At 40.4% G+C, this 25312-nt stretch overlaps 1 long non-coding RNA gene across 1 annotated transcript in view; it reads left to right on the forward strand.

Annotated features, from left to right (window-relative positions):
- The window catches only part of LOC129058535 (uncharacterized), a 187616-nt gene extending 169262 nt beyond the window's left edge, over positions 1-18354 (forward strand). Inside the window, exon 3 of the long non-coding RNA XR_008523700.2 lies at positions 18065-18354. This is a non-coding gene — a long non-coding RNA (uncharacterized LOC129058535). The remainder of the gene's footprint in view (positions 1-18064) is intronic.
- The last annotated feature ends 6958 nt before the right edge of the window (positions 18355-25312 follow it).

Genomic DNA, 25312 nt, shown 5'->3' on the forward strand with positions numbered 1-25312 from the left:
ATTTCAAAAGAAATAGACTGTTCACTGAGGAATGCACTGTCCACCTTCCCAGGGGAGATTTTGAAAGCCAAAGTTCTGAGTCTAATAACCTAATGGCAACAGCAACATTGCTATTTGTTGTCCATTTCTACCTCTATAAAGACTGGTCATATAGTCTTGCAGTCATCATCATTTTCAAAGTTACCTATTGGCATTTCCCTGATTTTAAAAGAATCTTGGTACAGGCCAGTATTTCTCAATCTTTCACATGCATATAAATTGCCTGGGGATCTTGTCAAAAGGCAGGTTTTGATTCAGTAGGTCTGGAGTGTGTCCTGGGAATCTGTATTTCTAACAGGTTCACAAGCGATTGCCCATCCTGCTGGTCCATAGACCACGCTTTGCATAACAAGGGCATAAATAATAGCAAATAGCACAAAACCCTCATATTATTCAAGTTTGCTTTCAAAGTAAATTCCACTCTGTCAAAAGATAACAACTCAGCTTAGAAAATATTTAAAGTAGAACATCCAAAATTTTGCCAATTTCTTTGGATTTTATTATCAAATAGTCATCATGGACATATTGTCTATTCTTTCTGAAGATGAGACCAGCCAGGAAGCAGAGCCAGCTAAGGGACCTAAGGGAGTACAGAGAGAGGGATACTAGAGCGTCTCTAACCTATGCTGCATGTGCAACACGAGGATTGTCTTTAACGTGATAGATTGAAGCCTTAGGCTAATTTTCAACCCTTTCTGCATCCATACCCTTTTCTCTGCAGCTTTGCAGTGGAATAGTGGCAGTTCTACTCCTTGACTTTGGGCTTGGCTGTAACTGGCTTTAGCCTATGGGATGTTAGCATATAACATGAGCAGAGTTTCAACTTGGACTTGTGCAGTGGGACCTCAACCTCCTGCATTTTTACCTTTGTCATGAGAACAACATGCTCAGGTGAGCCTACTGGTCTCAGCAGGAGGGTGAGAGGCGTGTGGAACACAGCTGCCTCTGGCTGAATTAAATGTAATCAATTCACTCCAGCCAACCTTCAGACACTTCAGACATACTAAGTGTTTTTTTTGTTGTAAGCCACTTGAATTTGAACTCATTTGTTACGCAGAAATAGCTACCTGACTCACTGGAGCAAGGGGTCTGATACAGTAGGACACTGAAGATGGATAGTGAGTTACTGAGGGCAGATCAGGAGTTGGAGGTCTGAAAAAGGTAAGAACAGAGATAGGAGGTGATATGGTTTGGCACTGTGTCCCCACTCAAATCTTATCTTGAATTTAATCCCCAAGTGCTGAGGGAAGAAACTGGTGGGAGGTGATTAGATTATGGGGGAGGTTTACCCCATGCTGTTCTTGTGACAGTGAGTGAGTTTTCATGAGATCTGATGGTCTAAAAGTGTGGCATTTCTCCCTCTTTCTCTCTCCTGCCACCATGTGAAGAATTTCCTTGTTTCGCCTTTACCTTCTGCCATGATTGTAAGTTTGCTGAGGCCTCCCCAACCATGCGGAACTGTGGCTGAATTAAACCTCTTTCCTTTATAAATTACCCAGTCTCACATAGTATCTTTATAGTAGTATGAAAATGAACTAATACAGGAGGGCAAAGCAGATGAAACAGAATGGAGTCAAGGTTGATATCAACAGTTGGATTTTTAAACATTTTTGGTGTACACTTGTAGAGTAGATGAGATATACAGGTGAGCTGAGATGGGATAGATGGAGACTGTTTTAAGCCAACCAGGACTGGGTCTGATGTAACAGGATGCTTTTTCTCATTGAGTTCTTGGTTGCTTATGTCATGGAAAGAAGATAAAGAGGGCTGGGAGAAAACACTTAATTGATAAAGTAATTAAATTTGAGCATGAATTAACTGAAAACCTGCATCTTCTCCTGTTGCTTACCTGCTTGTGAAGACAAAACAACATTTTTTCTCCTGTATTTGATAAAAAATGCAGAGAAATCTCACCAAATCACTAGGCATGTGGTATTTGGGCTGTTAGTCATAGGTTGCCATACTCCACATATAGGAAGTTCTTGACATTCTTGTAGTCGTTAATTCACTGACTGACTCATTATTTGAAATGTGCTTGTCACGTTTTTATGTGCCCTCATGGATTTGACATTCTTGCATGTAAAACATGCATCTATCCTTTTATTATAATTGTTATAACAGTTAAAAAGGAAAAGCACAATGAGATCTTCTATGCTTGGAAGAAGGGGGTGCTTATAGTTTGGGAATCAGTGAGTATTTATTTGAGAAGAAATTGTATTTAAATTGAAATTTGAAAGGAGTTGGAAGAGCAGTCTATGTGATGGGAACAGTATGTGCAAAGGACCTTAGGTCATGTGGAAAATGGAAGATGGTCCTTTGGAAGATGTATGACCGATTTGAGAAAATGAAAGATCAGTTTGGCTGAACAGTGAAGAAAAAGGGCAGATGCCTTATTGGCATGGCCAGGTTAAGAGTCTGGATTTTATTCTAAGACTAATTGAGAGTAATTGAAAGGCTTGAAGCAGGAGAGCAACATTACTGAGTTTGTGTTTTAAAAGATTACCCTGGCTATAATGTGCAGAATGCATCAAAAAGGGATAAAAATGGAAGATGGAGCTTGCAGTGGTCCATGAAAAAGAAAATCTTGGCTTGGACTGTAGTGGTGGTAGTGGATTTGGAGAGCTTTGCCCTGGAGTTATTTAGAAGGAAGAATCAATGGTTCTCGACATTGTTTAGGGTGTCATGAGTAAGGGAGGAGGAAGACTGTCTCTGACCTGGTTTGCAACAACTGATTATGCCATTCATAGAGACAGAAGACTTTGAAGAAAAATGGGTTTGGGCATAATATCAACAGTTTAGTTTTATATATGTTGATTTTGAGGTACTTGTGATATAACCAAGGGGAAAAATCAAGTAGAGAGTTGAGCATATTGTTTTTTAGCTCAGAAGAGAGCTATGAGTCGGACACATCACTTTGCAGGTTATTGGCGTAGAGATGGTAGTTAAGTGAAGGGTATGAAACTGGGAGAAAAGATTGTAGAGACATCTTTGAGGAGTATCAACATTTTAGAGAGAATTAGTGGGCAAAGGAGGCCAAGAAGGAAAGAGGAAAACTGCAAGAATGCAGTGCCATGAAAGCAGATGGTAAGCTATATTGAATGCACCAGAGAGCTAAGTCAGCTGAGGCATGAAGCAGGTCTGTTGAAGTTAGCAATGGGGAAGTCATTAATAAACTTAGAAAGAGTCACACAGCAAGATGGAGGCAGGAGCCAGATTGTAGTGGGTTAGAAGGGAGCAGAAGATGAGAAAATAAAGATGTAAATGTCTGATTAGAATGAGAATATATTCTCCAAGCAGCTACAATTTCTGTTTTTGGAAGAAGCGAGCTCGATGTGTGTGGCAATAGGCAAACACCAACATGAACTGAAAAAGTATGCATGGATAGCTCAGGAAGTTGATAAAGTCTTTACCATTGCAATTAGGAATTAAATTGCATTCGCTTGATTTCAAGAATTCATGATTTGGATAATGGCTTTGCTCAAAACTACCTTTAATTTTTTTTATGAAAGAAGGGTAAATAATATTTGCCCTTGTGTAAATAAGATTAAGGGAGATGGTTGCCATGCTCAGGAGGAGACAAGTTTCATGCCATCTTCACAGAAGACCATAAATCTGATGATTGCTCATCTTTCCCATCTCTGTTGGATACAAAGTTCCACGAAGAAAAAATCTCAGTTGCAGCTTCAGCACCTGGACAGCATTTGGTACAGAATGGGGTTCAGTTACCCTTTGTCAAATAAATGAATGCTAGTTTTTTTTTTTCCATGTCCTAGGAGTTACTATAGTACTTGGAAGTAATACAAAGATATCTTAGGAAAAATACTCAATTTTCTTGACCCTTCTAACTATATGTAACTCAGGCTTGACATTTTACCAACAAGCCCAAGTGAGTGGGGTTATACTGCTATGGAAAACATGCCATTGAAATGAGGTCAGCATGACTTAAACTGGGCCAGATGGGATTCTGCTTACAGGAAACCTTGGGTAAATAGCAAGTGAGTGGAGTATTGCAAAGTATAATTGTTTGCATTTGCTGGCAAACCCCTCCTATTACCCAGCCGCCAAAGGATGAATGCTTTGAATTTGAGTGTGCAGACCTGAGTGGTACCTGAGGCACCTTAGAAGGTTAGAAGATTCCCCCCTTGATTCCTCTCTAATGCCAGCAAGGATAAGAGAGATGCTAGGTTTGGCTGTAACAAGTACTTTCACTTTTTACTTAATCAGAATTTGCATTGTTTTCTCATTACAATATTAAAGTGTGAATTTTGCCTTCATGTGCTGTGGAAATAACAAAGCCCCATAACAGTTGGTTTTATTCGTAGCACCTTCCGTTTTAGAATCTCTGAGGATCTCATAAGCTGATAATGTTCTTTCCAAATGAGCTATTTTGTAATCACACTCTACATGATTGTTTAAAATGATTATTATTGTTTCACCTTAATATAAAAAGATTTATTTGCCAATAGAAAAGCCAGTTTACCGAGGAATACTGGTGTTAACTGCCTCTTGGCTCATCAAGGTCTGTGAGAATCTGGAGACTGTGAAATGCAAATGTTAGTCTCTGATTCTGTACAATTTTAAGAAAATGAGGAGCTGAATTTCCATATTTAAAGGTGAATTTTGCTATTCTACCTCAGTGCTCAGAGTGCGGTGGAACCTAGTCAGAGGAAAGAAAGATGAAGAAGGGGAGGGTTCTCATTTTGTGAAGGTATAGTGGGGAGGACAGAGTGAGACCTGGGCATGCATTCTTCCCTCTCCTTGCCCCAGGGTTTAGGATTCGAATTGTCTTTCCAAAGGCTGTGAAGGCTTCTCTTGTCCAGCTTTCTAAATTTTCACTATGTCCTGGACATCAGCTTCTCTTTTGTTCTGATAACTTCTAAGCAAGTGTCATCTTGCTGAAGAGCTCATGTCACTGGCCAATTTAAATGTCTCTCTTTATTGTCCCAATCGCCACCTGATACTCAGTGATATGTACCTGACAATATCCAGACTACTTTGAAGTGAAAAACGTGGTGATGCTTGGAAGTTTCTGTCTTCTCATCTTTGTACTCTCTGATACCAAGACTATATACGTAGGTAAAGGCTACAGCGTTTTTCATTAGCCATGTAAGATTACTTTCCTATTCTGAACTCAGCTCCTTTTCATTACTGAGATAACTAACTCTCTAAATAAGAGTGAACAGACTTTTTTTTATAAAGAGACAGGGAGGAAATATTTTAGCCTTTGTGGGCCATATGGTCTGTGCTGCAACTACTTAACCCTATTATTGTAATGCAAAAGCCACCATATGCAATATGTAAGTGAATGGCTGTGGTTAAGTGTCAGAAAAACTTTATTTACAGAAACAGGCGGTGGGCTGGATTTAGGTTATGGGTCATCATTTACCAACACTTGCTCTAAATCATAGATCCCATTGTTTCTTTATCTTCATAATGTGGGAACAGGCCTACATTGGACCCTAATATTCCTTTGGAGTTCTGACAACTCCCAGCTTATTTTGTCATTTTCACATATTTAGTAGAGGATGCTTAGACTTTTGGAGGGCAATAGAGCCATCTCAGTGGCCCATGAGGCTTTCATGATCTGGCTCTTTCTGATCTAATCTTCCACCCCCTCTTTTTTCCTTGCTCTACCTGAACTCTGCTGGCCTCCCTGTTGCTTCCCTAACACAACAGACATGCTCTTCTTCAGGTCCTTGGCACTTGCTCTTTTTTTTTTTTTTCTGCTTGGAATGCTTTCCCCCCCAGATAGTCACAAACCTTATTCCTCTTTTTTCTTCTTTTTTTTTTTTTTTCTTTGAGACAGAGTCTCACTCTGTCACCCAGGCTGGAGTGCAGTGGTGTGATATCCGTTCACTGCAAGCTCCACCTCCTGGGTTCACGCCATTCTCCTGCCTCAGCCTCCCGAGTAGCTGGGACTACAGGCGTCCGCCACCACGCCTGGCTAATTTTTTTGTGTTTTTAGTAGAGACGGGGTTTCACCATGTTAGCCAGGATGGTCTTGATCTCCTGACCTCAAGATCTGCCCACCTTGGCCTCCCAAAGTGCTGGGATTACAGGCTTGAGCCACCACGCCTGGCCTATTCCTCTTTCTTCAGGTCTCTACTCAGATGTCACCTACTGAGTGAGACCATTTGGTTGATGTCTAGTCAGAAATGTAGGAACAACTGTAGGTATTTCAGAGAATTTAATAGAGGAGATTGGTTACAAATGAAAACACTGGAGGAGCAGAAGGGATAGGTGAGCTCATGCAGAGATTAGCTGCAGCAGGAGGGCTGAAGGCATAAGGGGAGATGGTGTAACCAGAGTCCAGGCTCTCTGTGCCACAGACAGGCTGCTGCTGGATCTTCTCCCACTCCCTCTGGCACTCAGGAGCTAGAAGAGATTTGCTTCTGATATCACGGCTGCCAGAAGCATTAAATGCTGGGCAGCTACTGCTGTTGGTATCATTATCTGAGCAGGGACTCAGCAGCCCTACACTCTGCTGTGGTAGCTGCAGTTGCTTAAAACACCATCAGGAGCTGAAAGAATGTCGCTTCCCCTTCCTCTTGCCTTTCTCTTTTCTCCATTCCTCGACACCCATTGCGGGAGCCTACTGGCTCCCAGCTGCAAGGGACTCTGGGAAATATAGTTTGCAGGCTAACAGCCCCCTGCTGCAGAGAGTTGAGCATGGAAGGACTGGAAGAGAGGAGAAAAACACTGGGCCAGTAACCAGCATGCCCTGTACACTCTGTCTAAAATCATAACTCCCAACAATTAATTCCTTTTCCCTGCTTTATTTTCCTCCATAGCATGCATTACTGCCTGGTACACTATAGATGTACTCACTTGTTTGTCTCCTGATTCCGTGAGTGGAGACTCCACTAGGGCAGTAATTTTGTTCACAGTTGTACCTACAGTGCCTAGAATAGTGTATCATAGTGGGAATTCAATAAATATTTGGAGAATGGGTAAATAAATCTCTTAACAACACCCAAGGGCTACTTCTAAAAATTATGTGGTTCACTGAGTGGAGTTTGACACTCTTAAAGTATCACAGAAAATAAGAGGTTAGAAGAAAGTCTGCCTCTCTCTTTCTTTCTCTATCTCTCTATTCTCTTTTCTCTATATATGTACATATTATATTTATATTTTTTCCTAGAATGTATCTGCTTCCAAACACTGACCATTTTTGTAGTCATTGAAAACCTGTTCAGAGAGGGAATGCTACATCTAAATGTACTTCTTTAGTTGTTTGGCAAATGTTACGGTGCCTTTAGAGAGAATTGTATGAGCTTCCTGGGGCTGCAATAGCAGAGTTGCATGGACTGACTGGCTTAAACAACAGAATGCCACTTTCTCTCAGTCCTGGAGGCTAGAAGCTGAGATCAAGGTATCAGCAGGCTTGGCTTCCTCTGAGGCCTCTCTCCTTGGCTTACAGATAATCATCTTCTCCCAGTGTCTTCACATGGTTATCTCTTTGTATGTCTGTGTCCAAATTCCCTCTTCTTATAAGGACAATAGCCATATTAGGTTGAGATCCATCTTAGTGGCATTATTTTAATTTAATTACCTCTTCATAGACTTTATCTCCAAATATAGTCAAATCCTGAAGTACTGGTATTCCAGACTTCAACATATAAATTTTGGTGGAGACATAATTAAACCCAAGGTAAATCTTCCCCCAAGTTTTGTATGTTGCAGCCTGCGTTTCATCTTTACAATTTTTAAACCAATGCTTACAAGTCTGAAGTTGAAAACCTTTTGAACTTGCCATCTTCCAAGTCTTATTTTTCTAGTTTCCTCCCAAATAATTGGGGGAAAATGGTGATGTGGTGCTTCTTATGTTGTTTTTCTGAACAAAAAAACTTCTATGGATGTCTTCAGAGGTGCAGGCTGAACAGATTTTTTTTTTTCTCTACAAGCACCCTGTGGAACTGATTGGATGCTGGTACCTGTCAAGAGATTAGACTTCAGCCATTGCAACAAAAACAATCTGCCTTCTATTAGCAGGGAATGGAGCCCTGTGCCCTGCCTTGCTCTTTAGTCCAGTGATGAATGTTTTAACAAACTGATAAAGCAGTTTGCATAGCAAGGGACACCTTGGAGCACGAGATTACACAGCACTCCTAGACTGGCAAAGCTGGTCTTGTGTTCATAAGTCAGTATTCCATTAGGGGAGACCCCCAACTCAGCAGCTGATGGACAAGCCAGTGGCTGTGAGGTAGAGAAAGACTCAGTGAGAAAACATACCCTTTTTGACCTTGATGTAAATCGAATCTGTCACGGAACACACAGTTGGGCTCTCATCTTGTCTGTTTGCAGCCTTATTCTACGAACAGCCTACCAGATATATTTCCATTCTCTCCCTGAATATTGAGTGACCTTGGAAACAGCCTAATCTGTCTTGGCAGATTGAAGATGGAGAAAACAAGCAGGGGAAACAGACCTGCTGGTTCCTGCTATTGATCAGTGACTTGAATGAAAGCTCATTATGAGCTGGAGAGATGTGTCAGACACGGGTGTCAAGGGTGGAAAAACTCAAAACAGACCCTGGCAGCCAGGAGAAGTGATGAAAACAAAACACATACACACAAACACACACACACACACACACACACCAGAAACATTTGTTCCTCTCTTGGGTTCATTTACTTTTGGTTTTTGACCATTTCTCTCCAATCATAGAACTTTAAAGGCCTTAGAAAGAGATTCCTCCTAGAAATCAGTCATCTAGTCTAGTCCAATCTTCTCCTTTTAAATATGGGTAAACTGAGGCTCAGAGGGATGAAATCACTGCCCAAGCCCCAACAGGGAGTTGCAGCACAGGTGGGATGCTTCACCCAGTCTGACTCAATTGAAATTCAAGTTCTTTCTGCCACATTTTGCAGCTTCTGCCTCTGTCTGACACTAGGTCTGAGGGTCCCAGCAATTCGACTCTTGAATGTGAAGATCCTGGCTCCAGGAAGAGCAATACAGCATCCAGAAATGAGCCAGAACTGAGAACAAACACACTTGGGTTTGTGTCCTCACTGACACTTATTAGACATGTAAATTTGGGCATACCATTTACCTCCCTTGGTCTTACTTTCCTTATTTTAAAAATGGACATGCTGATGCTTGTTCTTGGTTGTCTGGGAGTATGATAGTTTGATATCAGTCTATGAATATACTTGTAGATGCTAGTTACAGTGTGTCTCTTCTGGGAAGGGTAATCTCCCACTCAGTTCATATCCAATAATGTAGCCAGATGTAATTAATCAAATGGTCCTAGCAGGCTTAGGAGGCCAGACCCAAGGCTGTGCATTTTTGATCAGGAGAAGGAGGAGTGGTATATTAGTCAGGGATCTCCACAGAGATAGAACCAATAGGATACGTAGACATAGAGGGAAAAAGAGAGGAAATTATATTAAAGAATTGGCTCACATGATTGTGGAAGCTGGAAAGTCTGAAATCTGCAAGGCAGGCTGCAGGCTGGAAATCCAGGGAGAACTGATGTAGCTTACGTCTAAAGACAGACTTAAAGGTCTTTAGAGAAAAGACTGAGATTCCCCAAGGAATATGGAATTCTGCCTTTTATACCACCTTAAACTGGATGAGGCCTACCTACATTATTGAGGGTAATCTACTTTGCTGAAAGTCTACCAATTTAAATGGAAATCTCATCAAAAAATTGCTTTATAGCAACAGCTAGACTGATGTTTAAAATTAAAATTTACAATTACAAGTGGGAATTTCCAAGTCTGCAGCATTTGAGAGATAGAGGTCAGAATGTCCTACATGGGAACACAGGGAGGGGCAAGTCCGGGGGGCCAGAGGAGCAGGGCAAATGAGATTTAGCCCAGAATGCCAAGCCAACCTAAAGCACCCATTTTGTTGAGACTCATACTTACCTGTGCAGCTCTGGGAGATGCCAGGGTTCAGGGTTCTCCCCATTTTTGACCAGAGAAAACATCAACAAAAAGACAGAGAAAGTAATCCCCCTTGCTGCCACTGCTCTTCTCCAAATATTTCCAGAGGGAGCCAGTCTTTACTGGCTCCCATTCCCTTTTAGAACTGTTCCTTACTCTTCCCTCTACCTCTGCCTCCCTGCCAAGAGGCAGCACCATTTCCAAAGACCTTCTCTGTCTGCGGGAAGAATGGGGCCTAAACTCAATGTTTCCGTGTGAGGAAAACCCAACCACAGCCTGAGTGGAGGCAGACATTGAGAAAGAAAACCTTAAATATGTCTCTGGAGGTGCACATGCTGCCCGAGAACCATTGTGTACTCAACATGCCACAGATACATTCTGCAAAATGTCATTTCCTTTAAAGGTCACAAGCTCTATTGATTTCTAATTCATTTTCTTTTGTGTGTGTAGCAGATTCCAAACAACTATTGCTTACATGATAGATTAGATGAGTCGATGGTTTAATATGGGAAGAAGGTCTGGGAATTCTTGTCCAAGGGGAGAGAAAAGGGGAATTTTCTTTAAGGCTACCACTATCAATGATAGTTCTGTTTTTTATACTTTGCCTATTAATCATAGTTTTCCTTCCTTCCTTCCTTCCATTTCTTCCTTTATTCATTTTCTCCTTCCTCCCATAAATATTTATTGAGTGCCTACTATCTGCCAGGGTATTGTGTAATGTTATGCACAATAACTATAGACTTACTATTATGAAATTTATATTTTAGAGGAAGGGTGGCAAAGACAGACATTAAAAATATAAAGTCAACAATATATACAGTAGTTAGAAATTATGGTAAGTGCCATGAAGGAAAGGTATAGGGGCTGTGAGAGCCTAGAGCAGGAGGACTTGATCTAGATCATGCTGTGGGACAGTGAAGGAGGAGGAACAAGTGATATTAGTACTGACAGCAGAAGGAAGAGAAAAGTTTGTTAGGTGAAAAGAAAGAACAGAACATTCCAGAAAAAGAAGAAATATATGCTGATGCCCTGATGTGGGAGGGAATTGCCCCCATTAGGAGCAGAAAGAAAGAGAGGTCTGGAGAGTGGTGGGGGAAGGTGGGAGATGGATGGAGAGACAGGCGGGGGCTTTCCTATCAGGTTAGATATATCCAGGGAGGCCGTTGAAGATTATAGGTTGGATAGTTATGATCAGACTTGGGTTCTGGAAGACTACAAGGTTGACATTTGGGTACCGATGGGTGGGCTGGAAGGGGTACAAGAGGGCTGGAAGAGAAATGATGATTGGATGTGGTTGATTTCCATGGAGATGGAGAGAAATATATGGAATCCAGAGAAATTTAGGAAGTAAAATCAGCTGAATTTACCTAGCCTTGGACAAGGAAGTGAGATGATTGGCTTGACCTCAGTTTTATCCTTCATACAGTGGTGCTGATATTACTTGGCTTACTTTCTTTCTTTCCTTTTTTGTTTTTTCAAACCACCAAATTTTCTAGTTTAGTAGTTTATTCCATTCCAAATGTTTAATAAAGCTCCTATCTATACCAGCAGTAGCCAATTAATGGCCTGAATTGTTAACGCTCACTTCCAACTGAGAAATTCTTAAGTCATGATAATATTTTTCTATGATTTCTTGAAATGTAAATTTCCCCAATCTTAATAGGCATTTTTCTCAGCTTTATTCAGGTATAATTGACAAACAAATATTGTGTATAATTAAGGTGTACCACATGATGGTTTGATATATGTATATCTTATGAAGTGATTATCACAATCAAGCTAATTAACATATCCATTACCTCTTATAGTTACCATTGTGTGTGTGTATTGTGCGATGAGAATGCTTAATATTGTCTTTTAGCAAATTTGAAGTATACAATACATTATTATTAATTATAGCTACTATGTTGCACATTAGATCTTCAGAACGGGTTCATTTTATAATTGAGAATTTGTACATTTGACCAAAATCCTCTCATTTTCCCACCCTCTAGCTTTTAGCAACCACTTTTTTACTCCTTGTTTCTAAGACTTCAACTTCTTTGCATTCCACACGTAAGTGAGATCATGCATGCAGTGTTTGTCTTTCTGTGCCTGGCTTATTTCACTTAGTAGAATGTCCTCTAGATTAATCCATTTTGTCACAAATGGCAGGATCTCCTTCAATTTTAAGGCTGAATAGTGTTCCATTGTGCATATGTACCACATTTTCTTTATACATTTATTCGTTGGTGGACACTTAGGTCGTTTTCATATCTCGGCTATTTTTTAAAATCCTGCTGAACATGGGAGTGGAGATATCTTTTCAAGATAGATTTTAGTTCCTTTGGATACAGGCCTAGCAGTGGGATTGAGGGATCATATAGTAGTTCTATTTTTAGTTTTTCTGAGGAAGCTCCATAGTGTTTTCCATAATGGCTGTATCAATTTACAATCCCACTAACATTGCCAGGGTTCCCTTTTCTCCACATCCTTGCCAGTACTTGTTATTATTTGACTGATAATAGCCATCCTAACAAGTATAAGGTGACATCTCATTATGGTTTTGATTTGCCTTTTCTTGATAATTATCCATGTTGAGCACTTTTATATACCTGTTGGCCGTTTGTCTATCTTGTTTTGAAAAATGTTTGTTCAGATCCTTTGTCCAATTTTTAATCAGATTATTCTATTTATATGTTTATTAATTGCCATTGAGTTGTATGGTTTTCTTATATATTTTGGATTTTAATCCTTTATCAGATATATGGTTTGCAAATACAGTCGTTTACTCCACAGGTTGCCTTTTCAATTTATTGATTTGTTTTTCTTTTTTTTTGTGCAGAAACTTTTAATTTGATATAGTCTCACTTATTTATTTTTGTTTTTGTTGACTGTGCTTGTGGTGTCATATCCAAAATATAATAGCCAAGGCCAATGTCAAGAAGCTTTTCCCATATGTTTTTTCCTAGGATTTTTATGGTTTCTGATCATGTAAGTCTTTAATCCATTTTGAGTTGATTCTTATGTATGATATAACTGTCTAAATTAATTCTTTTGCATGTAAATATCTGGCTTTCCTAACATCATTTTCTGAAGAGACTATTCTTTTCCCATTGTGTATTCTTGGCATTTTTGTCAAAGATTAGTCAACCATATATTCATGGATTTATTGATGGTTTCTTTATTCTGTTCCATTAGTCTTTGTCTGTTTTTATGCCATTACCATACTGTTTTGATCACTATTGCTTTGTAATATTGTTTAAAAGCAGGTAATGTGATGCCTCCAGCTTTCTTCTTCTTGCTCAAGATTACTTTGGATAGTTAGGGCTTTTGTGGTTCCATAGGAATTTTAGAATTGTTTATTCTTTTTCTGTAAGAAATATCATTGGAATTTTGATAGACATTGTATTGAATATGTAAATTACTTTGGGTTGTATGGACATTTTAAAAATATTAATTCTCCCAATTCCTAAACATGAAATATATTTTCATTTCTTTGCAGCTTCTTTAATTTCTTTCATCACTGTTTTATATTTTTCAGCATACAGATCTTTCATATCCTTGGTTAAATTTATTTCTAAATTTAGTGTTTTATTCTTTTTGATGCTATTGTAAATAAAATTTTCTTCTTTTTTAGATATTTTTGTTAGTGTACAGAAACACAACTGATTTTTGTATGTTGATTTTGTATCTTGTAACTTTACCAAATTCATTTATTAGTTTTAACAGGTTTTTGGTGAAGTCTTTAGTGTTTTCTACGCACAAGATTATGTCATTTGCAAACAGAAACAATTGTATTTCTTTCTTTACTATTTGGATGCCTTTTATTTCTTTTTCTTGCCTTATTGCTCAGGCTAGAACTTCCACTACTGTTGAATATAAGTGACGGGAGTGGGCATCTTTGTCTTGTTTCTGATCTTAGAGCTTTCAGCTTTTTACTATGCATATAATGAGAGCTGTGAGCCCTCACCTACTTTCTTTATTCACAAACAGTTCTCTGATATCTCTCAAATATAGCTCACTCTACCAGGCACTGGGAGTATGACATGAGCAGTAAGTGAGTCCTGATCCCAAGGAACTTACAGTCTACTGGAGGATCATTAGGCAATTGCCATAAAGAGTGACAGATACCATAATTCAGATGAAGAAAGAAGGGTTAATGAAATCCAGAGGAGGGGCACCTAGCTGCTCTGGGAAGTCAGGGAGGGCTTTCAGGAGGAGGCAGTGTCTCAGCTAACCATTTAATAATGTGTAAGTGTTTTCTAGGTAAAGGCAGGTGTAAAGGGTGGAGAAAGGGCCATGTAGAGATGAGGTAACACTTTATAAAACAGTGATTCTTACTAAGTAGCAATTTTGTTCTAAAAAAGTGTCTGAAGACATTTTTATTGTCACAACTGGAAGGGGTGCTACTGGCAACTGTTGGAAAGAGGCCAGAGATGCTGCTAAGCATCCTACAAAGCACATGACAGCCCCACAACAAAGAAGGATCTAGCCCCAAATGTCAACAGGGCTGAGGTTGAGAAACCCTGCCATACACACCTTACTTTGTTTGCTTAAAATTATGTTTGTTATAGGAGATTGATTTTGTTTACCTAAGCTATAAAATGATTCCTGACCTTATTTTAATTTAGACCATAACTACAAGTATTATGTAGATGTTGTTGCTAATCAGAAGAAATCCTTAACCCCCGAGTCTAGTTTTTTCTTTTTTGGTCAAGGAATGGTAAGCAAATAAAGAAGTTTCTTTAATAAATTTATATCAAAACACTGCATGTGTTAGTCTGCTAGGGCTGCCATAACAAAATACTACACGCCGGGTGGTGCAAACAATAAATATGTACTTATTTATTTTCTCAAAGTTCTAGCTGGCAGGGAAGTCCAAGATCAAGGTCCTGGCAGGGTTCAGTTTTTGGTGAGACTTCTGAGTTGCAGACGGCTGTCTTCTGAGTACTCACATGCTGGAAAGAGGGAGAGAAAAACATATAGTGGGAGTGGACAGGGAAAGCGTGAAGAAGGAGCTGGAGAGGAGGGAGTGTGTATTAGTGCTCTGGTATCTCTTTCATAAGGACATAAATCGTGTAAGATCAGGGCCCCACCTTTATGATCTTATCTAATTTCAATTATTTCCTTCAAGGCCCCAACTCCAAATATAGCCACCTGGGGGATTAGGACCTTATCATATCATGTTTATTGGGTAGAAAACACAAACATTCAGTCTATAACAGAACACAAAGCCTCCTTTTTCACAATAGCAAATGTTCAATGCATCTTAAGCAGTTATTAGCATTACAGAGCAGTGGAAGTGTAGGTGCAAGTCTTCTGGACCTGTAGCAGGTGTCAGGGCCAGGGAATCAATTCCTTCTCAGTGGATCTTCAGGTCTTCACTGAAATGTGACTTCCTCAGGAAAGCCTTCCATGTTCTCCTGGAATGAGTTCAGCTCCCCTGTGGTTCACTTTCACAGGGCTCAGAACGTTACCTTCCTCGCATTGATTTCTGGTTGTAATAAATGGTTAACTTCCTCCATTGCTAGACTCTAAGTAAGATTTACAAATGCAGAATAGAATATCAGTCTTTTTCCTCCATGGTATCTCCATCCTGAGCATGTGTTTGTGAAATGAATGAATGCTTAAAATCAAGACCCTAGTCCACTTCAGGAAGCAGACAAGAAGGTTGTTAGACATCAGTAAAGAGTTTATACTCTGAAAGAGAAGGAGGTTTTAATCTTAGTAATTAATTTGACTGCTAAATAGGGAAACCAAAGCTAAAATCCAGTTGAGTACATTAGGCTAACATGGTTGGTGTGCACACACATGCTAGGGACTCATCCAGGTGTGGGTTTATTTGTCCACCAGCCTAACTTCAGGCAGCACCCAAAGTTCAGACTCAAGTTGTGGGCAGTCTACTGCTTTGGTGGGGATGGTGGCTGTGGTGCCATATGGGGCCACTTGGCTGAGGGAGGGCATCAGGGTTTTCAGTTCAGGAGAGCTGATGGATGTTGCTCTTCTCTGTTGTGTCACCAGAATTCTGTGCCTTGGGTTGGCTTTACTTGCATCTCTGTGTATCACTCTGTTGCTTCAAAACTCATCCCTCCTGTTGATGCTGACCTGAGGAAGCTTGGGAAATGTTTGCTGCATTGGGTGGGATTGATGAGCTGGCTTTAAAAAGAAGCACGAATGCTTTACCAGGACTCCAAAATCAACAACAACAGAATGTCGTTCTAGGATCACTCAAATGGACCCATTTATTCTTTGCATACTCCTCCAATTTTTGGATACACTTTTCAGTTTGGGAAAAAAGCACAGAATCCTACATGTAAACTTTTAAGAGAATGGGATGTATCCCAGTGTTTGTTTTCAGACAGTAGTATGCCTTTAAGATAGTCTGAAGAACTGGTTAAAATATAGGTTCCTGAGTCTCACCACCAGAGAATCTTGCTTAGCCAGCTTGGAATGGAACCCAGGAAACTTCAGGTGATATAAGGCAAGGGGCGTATGCATCACACCTAGAATAATGGTCCCTGCTCCTGATGAACACACCAAGTACCCAAGAAAGGCACCAGCGTGTGAAACAAGCATGGTTAGGTGATGAGATGACCTGAGTACAGTCACCTGTTAAAGTGCAGATTCTCATTCAGCAGGTCTGGGGAAGGAGGCTGATATTCTGCATTTCTAATGAGCTTCGAGAAGGCAGTTGTTGCTGGCCCCTGCCTCACACCTTGAGTAGCAAAGATGTAAAAGAGTCACCAACGTTAGGGCTGTGGAGTCAGACGGGCATAAGTATGGATCCAACCTGTTTTCTCACTGTGTGACCAGCCTCTCCCAATCCAGGTTTACTTGTGTCTCAAGTGGGAAATGATGCAGAAATTAAATGTGACAATAATATACATAAAGCATTCAACATATTGATTAACATCCCATTAGTCTTCCATGAGTACAAGCTGCCATTGCAATTTTAATAATAAATCCTGCTAATTCAATGTAAATTAGTCAAAGATGTTTGTTTTATCATCCTTGCCATTTTATTTTGCTAATTTTGTTTCTGTGCAGATTGAGGCAATGTTTCTATTTCTATCATATAACACATCTGGAAGATTAGAAAATGGAGTCATTTCCCTACCAAACACCCAGCCCATGCAGTGCTATGACCATAGTCCTTAATAAGATGTTGTGACATTAATGAACATTAAGACATCTGAATGAGGGTTTATTTCCCCTGGACCCAGATATTGGCCATTATGTTGACAGAGCTGGTGCACCCAGAGCTGGGTTGATGTGATTTAAAACTGGGAGATTACGCTGAAAATTTCAGCCCAGGTAGGCTGTTTGACATCACAGGAAACAGCATCCCATTGGTTGAATTGCTTGGGTTTCAGCTACTTGATACATGCACTCCAAGTGTACCTAGTGATGTAGTAGCCTGTTTTGTTCTGCCCTAGTTTGCTCGGATCATCTTTAAAGTTTATCTTGGAAAAAGCAAAGGCCCTGAGGGCAGGGTGATGTTTATCTGGTGGGCAGTTACTGTGGCATAATAGGTAATCCCTGAGATTTTGGAGTCCTGTAGACCTGGGTTCAAATCCTAATTCTACGACTTAATACCTGTGTGAGCTTTGGTCACTTGCCTAACCTCTCTGAGTCTCAGTTTTCTCATAGCTTCACCAGTGGGAATTCCTTTTCTAGCAGTCAATGGCCTTAATACCATGTGCCGTGTCATAGGTGAAGCTAGAGTCAAGTACATGTGGCCTTAATATCATGTGCCCTGTTCTAGGTGAAGCTAAAGTACTGGTCCCTGCAGGTCAACTGTGATGGTTTAAGCCATTATTCCATGTCATTGGTACATGTTTTGACTAACGATATAAATTCACATTAAACCTGCTAGTGTTTGAGTGCAAAGAACTTCTGATGATTTTTATTTTCTATTAAGACTATAGTGAATATGAGATCCCTCGGTCATGTGTGGTAAGTCTTTGGGAAGAAAAGAAAAAGGTTTTGTAGATGATGTAGGATATTGCAGCTCTCAAATGCAAGAAAAACTGTCATTTCACATCTACGCATTGGTATTATTCTCCCTCTGTTTTTCAGATGAGAAGCTGAGGCTTCAAAGCTCAATAATACCAATATCCACTCACTGGTATTATTCTCCCTCTATTTTTCAGATGAGAAGCTGAGGCACAAAGATGACAAACATCTTACCCAAGGATAGCCAGGTCATGAATGGCACTGCGGAAATTGGAATTCATGTAATCTGATCCCAGGGAACCTGCCTTGAATGGCCATTTGCCAGACTATGCAATTTTCTCTCACAAGATATTAACTTTTTGAACTAGTAAAAGAGAAGAGTCAATGGCTCCAGTTAATTCCAGGAGCAAAAACTTATCTTTTTTTGTACAGTGTAACTGGATGAAGTTGTGTGTGAAAAGTGGTATGTATAAGAAATGTACATAATATTGGCAGTACAATCAATATCTAATTATAATTAAAGACTATTGTCCTGATTATTTTGCAAATGCCCTCATCTACATGAAAAGTCTTTGTGATTCTAATAGTAATGACAGTTTTTATGATTTATAATTCCCAAATGGTATGTCTGGAGATCCAATCAGTGAGCAAAACTACAAAGTGTTTCAGCTTATATGGTTTAGGGCCATCAGAAATACCAGTAGCTCCCATCTCTGAGTCCCATAGCACAATTTGATTAATTAATTGATTCCTTCATTCATTCACATTCACTTTTTCACCCTCTTTTGACAGATCTCATTTTAATTTTTGGCATTGTCTATAAATGCCTTCAGCTTGAATGGGTGGATAATTACCTTCTTCTAGACTCAGGAAACTTGCATTGCAGCTCTGTGGTTGGGTTTTTTTGTTTTGTTTTTTGTTTTTGTTCCTGTGTGGCTTATAGCTGGTCACACTGACTGCTAGCTGGTGAGCACAATGGAATAGGATTCAATTTAGTAAATATTCACTGGAAGATCTATTCTGTGTTGGGGCCATGCTCGTTCTGGAAATACAGAGATGCATAAAATAATGGTAAAAATAATGGCAACAGCAGTTATGGACTGAATTGTGTCCTCCTCACCACCCCCCAACTACATTTATACATTGAAGCTCTAATCCCTGTAACTGTATTTGGAGATAGGTCCTTTAAGGAGGTTCAGTGAGGTTCAATGAGGTCATGAGGATGAGGTCCTGATCTGGTACAACTGGTGCTCTAATAAGAGGAGGAAGAGACACCAGCAATCTCTCTCCATGCACACAGAGGAAAGGCTGTGTAAGGACACAGTGAGAAAGTGGCATCTACAAACCAGAAGACAGGCCTCACCGGAAACCAACCCTGCTGAAACCTTGATCTTAGACTTCCAGCCTCCAGATCTGTGAAAAAATAAATGTCTGCGATTTAAGCCACCCAGCCTGTGGTATTTTGTTATGGCAGTCTGAGCAGTACAGCAGCCACAGCAACTAACTTATTTAGAGAGCGTGCTCCAAGGGAGACACTGGGCTGGACCCTGGGGGTGACTGAGATGTATAAGCCGTGGTCCCTGCCCTGGTGGGTACACCAAGTACCCAAGGAGGTGAGCACATGTATTCAAGCCCCAGAATGCAGAACAAATGGTGCTAAGTGGAGAGAGCAGACTTGGGAGCAATTCACATGGGTGATGTGACCTTCAGGCTGTGTTGGGTTAAAGAGGAAGGAGGCCAAGGGCTTCCCACAGCTGAAATCCAACTCTTGGTCTTGTCTGATCTTGTGTCTTTAACTTCCTGACTGGGTTCTTCCTAGCCAAGCACTGCTTTACTGTGTAACATATTGCAGGGTCTAAATGATGGCAATGCATCTACATATTAAATTACAGTGATCTGGAGCATTTTGTTTCACACAGGCATCAGCTAAAGGTTTAAATTATCTCGTTAGAATTTTTATAGCCTGAGGTGTGCCACTAGGAAAATGGAACTCGCTGTTTTTCTTCTAATCTGAGCAAAAAGGTGACTATTTTGTTTTGTAACGAGTGCATAGCATGGGCCATTGGCTGCAGTTGTGATAGCCTATAAATGATTTCCGGTGTGATACAAGCCTCTTGAATCCTCCAGACCTGCCTGTCTGGGTGGACAGGGATGCCGTGTTAGACATGGCCAGGAGCCAGGGCTCTGGAGTTGGATGGGTCTGGATGAAGTGTCCTGCATCCAGCAGCTGTGTGGCCCTGAGCAAAGTACAAAATCTCTTAGTGTCTCAGTGACCCAGCTAGAAAGGATAATTGTGATTCTTAGAATTAAGTGAAATGGTGCACTTACATTTAAATGCAGGCATGGAGCCTGACACATGGTAACAGCTCAAAATCTTGTTTATGGTCTTAAAATTTGAAGAAACCTGGAAGAAATCTAATTGTTACTCTTATGCAACCATTGTGAAGTAGGGCTGAAACAATGCCAATTCAACAATCAATTGAAGATGGCCCTGTATATTTCACATGGCTTCTGTAAGGATCAAATGAAATAGCATAGACCTATGTCTGGATTCTGGAAGGTCTTCAGTAAATGTCAGTTTCTCATTCCTTCTCATCAAGAGCAGATATCGTCTCTATCTGGATTAACAGTCATTATTCTGGGCTCCTTCCCACCCTAACTCTTCATGCATTAACCTTGCAAAATGGGTTAAGAGGAGTCTGTATTATCAAAGCTCCCTTGAATACACCTGTGAGCCATATTTGGAGATTAAATCAAATGTTATTAACTTTCCAATTACTTCCAGGTCAAAGGTGATATTGCTGAAAATACAGCCAACATAGATTTCTAGTATAATTATTCCTTAATTCAATGTGGGGACCTGAAGTAACCTGGCCTGCTCTACTTAAATAATTCAGTTCAAGGGCTACCTGGTGTACAAGCTGTAGCATCTGACTTTAAAGCATCTGCAGCCTATTCAAGAGTAGGTATGTAAAAAGCATGAAATAAACTTTAGTGGAATAATAGGCTGTGTGTCTTGGCCATTCAGTGTTTATAAATAGCAAGCACCTACTCTATGGCTGATGAACTCCTATTCATCCTTCAGCCAGACCCAGATGTCAGCTCAGAAATCAGTTCTTCTTGGAAGCTTTTGTGTACCACCCTTCTTATATCGCCGTCCACACACTCATGGTATAAGTCCCTACCATCTGCTCTCCTAGGATTCTGTAATTTTCCTTCTTAGAGTTTATCTCTGTTTACTTGCTTACCATTCTCTCTTCAGTGCCAAGCAGCTTGGCACACAGTAGGTGTTCAATACAGGCTGGCTAATCAGCTGGCTGCATTTGGTGGAATGGGTTGTGGCTTTCCTATAGGTAATGGCACAAATTCCCTGTGGGAAAGAAATTGCTAACAATAAAACCTAGACTGGAGGATTCTGACCAATAGTGTTTTCACTACTTATGACAAAGTCACGTTCCCGCAGTTGATTCTCCAGACCAGGGTGCGACATATGGGATAGTGACTTCTTTAGGATTCAAAAAGCATTGGTGCAGGAAGACATTCTACCATCTCTGAGTTCCAAGTGCTGATGAAATGGCAAAATTCAGCTGAAGAATAGACTTCTGTCCACTAGAGGGAGCTCCCTCATTAAAAAGTCACACGTCCTTGCTGAAAAACTCTGGGTTAGGTTTACATAAACTTCTCTTTCTTCTTAGAATCATAAAATCTCAGAAATAGGAAGGACCAAAAATCATCTAGTCTAACCACTCTCTCAGAGCGAGAATTCGCTCTAGAACCAAGGCTGTTAGCCTGCCTCTCCTCTTTTAGCCCCTTCCCTTTCCTCACCAAGATGCCCCCTTCTCTCTTTTAGAAGTATTTATTAAACACCTACTGTGCACCTGGCACTGAGGTTATAGAGACAAACACGACGAGCATGTACCCACCTCTTTTTCTATTTACAGCCTTGCTTGATTCCCTCCCCAATCCGGGAAGCTCCTTACTCCTTGAAGTGGGATGTTCTGTTCACTCTCTTTCTGAGACGCTCTGACCTTTAAAAAATCCTTTTTTGAGAGATGGGGTCTCACTATGTTGTTCAGGCTGGTCTTGAACTCCTGGCCTCAAGTGAGCCTCCCATTGTGGCCTCCCAAAATGCTGGGATTACAGTTGTGAGCCGCTGTGTTTGGCCTTCTGACTGTTCAAACGTTCCTTCCAAGAAGCCAGAATCTATTCCGTAATACTGTCCATTCTTTGATTCCAATTTTTGCTTCAACATCATAACTGGCATACAATGGGCTTGGAGCGATATGAGCATTCTGCCTCCTGAGTTCCTTTCAGATATTTTAAAAACTATCTTGGGCTCCCTTGAGTGGCTTCTTTCATTGCCATCACTATTTGATCCTGACCTTGGATTATGAACCTTCCTTCTGAGGCCTGAGGTGGGCTGCTCAAAGTCGCAGCAGCTAATATGCCTTACCACAGACAGAATTTTACAAGTCAGCAAAACTGGACTTTAGCTTCCTTTGTAACACTTCTGAGTCCTCTTCCCTCTTCCAAAATTTCTATATTTAGAAGCTCAGAGTGGTTCTGTTACCATTTTGAGGTTGACCACACCCAAACCTCATCTACTGTGTCTGTTTACTACAGGTATATGGGAATTCAATGAAGAACACTTCCCTGGGAGAGTAGAAGTTTAAAAGGAAAGCGTAGGAGACAGCCATCTGAACCTAAGCAGTGTAGTGTATCAGGAAAAATGGTCTTGAATGGAAAGAACAAAACCAAACCGGAATAAAGAATCACCACCCACACAGGAGAGAAATTAACAAGAGGGCATGTGGCTAGGCGTGGCATGTGGCTGCTGCTCAGAAAATTTAAAAAGTGAGTTTGAATGAATGGATGGATGAACATATTCCGTATTTCCTTATCCTGATGAATGACATTTTTAGGTTCTGAGAGCGTATGAGTGGGCAAACTTGTTTGATAGCCTCTGAGGTGTGGAAAATGAAAGGAGTACTGCGTGATGAGATGAGAAGTATGTTGTGATAAAAATATGTATACGTGTATCTATAGATTATTATATATCTACATAAACCAATTATACTAGATTCCAGTGCAATATGAACCTAATTGACTAATGGAAAATATCTTAAGGATTATCAAATTTAGGGTGGGAAAGAGGCTTACACCAGTGTGCCAGTCCTGTTATATTGATAGGGCTTCTCTGTGGAGAAGAATTATGACACTTAATTTTGGCTCAGTTGAAAATGATTGATTAGTGATGCCTTCTGTGGGTCTGGGGAATGGGTCATGGTGATGCACATGTCAGGGATTTGTTATCCCTGAGTAGTCCAATGGTCTCTCTTTTCATAGGGCAGAGGCTTACTCAAAGTCACACAGCAAGTTTATAACAAGGTATCTGAGTGTCTTAACTCAGTTCCAGTGCTCATTTCCACCACATTCCCCATTCTGACTCTTTGAGTATGTCCTAGCTTAATATTCCTCTTATTGGGAGAGAAAGAAGCAGTGAGAGAGAATTTCCTCTGAGAGAAAGTGACAATGACATGCTCACTGATATAGTGATCATGTACAGTCATCTTGACCCACTTGAAGGCCTGGGGGTCTACCCCTCTTACACCACACTGACTGCCTGGACCTAGGGAAAGGCAGGAGTGCCAGATAGGACAGAATGGTGGTCCAAACCCTGCAGAGGCAAGTAGAAGGTGGGTCAACAGACTTTGAATGAGCTTAACTCACACGTCAGAAGTGACTGAGTCAGCCAGGTGTTAATTTGTTAGGGCTGGGAGGAGGGGGTCGGGGCAATCTTGAAACTAGGGGGAAGACTCCTTTTTTGTTTCTTTCTCAGAAGAAGCCATAGCCCTGGGAGGAGGTTTTCAGAGAAACTGCAGGAGTATAGAGACAGCACTGGGAATCTTCCCAACCTTCATTTTCTTTCTGCCAGCATTCACTGAGTATCTGCTTTGTGTAGGGAGATGAGGTCATGCAGAAGTGGGGATGGTGCCTTCATTCTACCTTTCTAAGAGCACTGAGAATTTCAGGGATACGATGATCATTTGATTTTCTTCAAACATTGTTTGTTTGTTTGTTGAGTGGAAATTTCTTCCCCCTAAAATTAAAGAAACGATATGGCGGTTGGTGTTTGAGTTAAAACTAACTAGAGGCCTCCATAGCATATATGGCCCAGCCTTTTTACTTTGGACAAGATACTTAATCTCTCTGTCCCTCAGTTTCCTCATCTGCAAAAATGTAACCACCTCCTAGGTTGCTGTGAGGATGAAATAAGTGGATTTATGCAAAGCATTTAGATGGATGCCTGGTACATAGTAAATGCTACATATGCATTGCTATTTTTTAATTAAGTAAAAATTGTATGTATTTATGGTATACAACACAAAGTTTTTATATATGTATACACTGTGAAATGAATAAATCAAGCTGTTGATATTCATATGCATTACCTCACATACTTACCATTTTTGTGTGTGTGTGTGTGTGTTTGTGATGTGAACACTTAAAATCTATCCTCTTAGCATTTATTAGCCCTGCAAACTTGGGTTAACACTGATTTTTTTTTTGCCTCCTTGTTTTTATACTTTTTAAGATAACTTATACCATGGGTTTCCCCATGGAGAGAAGGAGAAATAGGTATATAGGAAAGAAAAAGACATCTCTTTTTTCTGAAGCTAAAGATTTAAAACATTTGAGATGAACCTTTAAATCAGGAATCATAATCTTCAATTACTTGACAGTGCAGCCACAGATTGAAGTAAGTACTTTGCAGAATAGAATCAATGGAAGAACCTTGGAATTCTAAGGTTCTCAAAACTTGGTTGGAATGACCTGGTGCATATTTTGAAGCACCAATTGTGCTGTTATAGAATTCTCTCCCGGGAAGATAATGAATTGATAAGACTTTTTTTTTTTCTGGCTACCAAACTCATGGGTTATCAGGAAAGCCCAGGTACCAGAGAGGAACACAGTCATATCTGCAGCAGGCACCACTCCTGGGTCAATAGCTTCGTATTGTATAGGAGATTGGCACATTGCCAGTTGATTCTCAAGGTGTTGAGATGGCCTCAGTTGATGAAATATTGATCTCAGTCTGTCGGTTTCAATGGAATTCAGGAGTGAGTTGCAATAAAACAAGCTTGTATTCAGTTCTCTAGAGAGTTGCCATTCTGTTAATTTCTCTTTGCATGTAACTTTGCCTTCCATCCTGAGAAAACACAAGTTGCCTTTCTTACAAAATGGACCTTTATGGAACTATAGGAAAATGTGTTAGGAGAAAATAGCAGAGGAAATCCATTTGAGACCTCCAGTGTTCTTTCTGCAAGCTCCGCTAGGAATAGAATGACTCCAAGGCAGTGATGATTTTCAAGCCAGGTTGTAACCAAGGTCACGTATTCACTAGATTGCCTCGTAACTGCAGTGAGATATTTCAAATGTTGGGT

Source organism: Pongo abelii, chromosome 2 (assembly GCF_028885655.2).
Source record: "Pongo abelii isolate AG06213 chromosome 2, NHGRI_mPonAbe1-v2.0_pri, whole genome shotgun sequence".
Taxonomy (NCBI): domain Eukaryota; kingdom Metazoa; phylum Chordata; class Mammalia; order Primates; family Hominidae; genus Pongo; species Pongo abelii.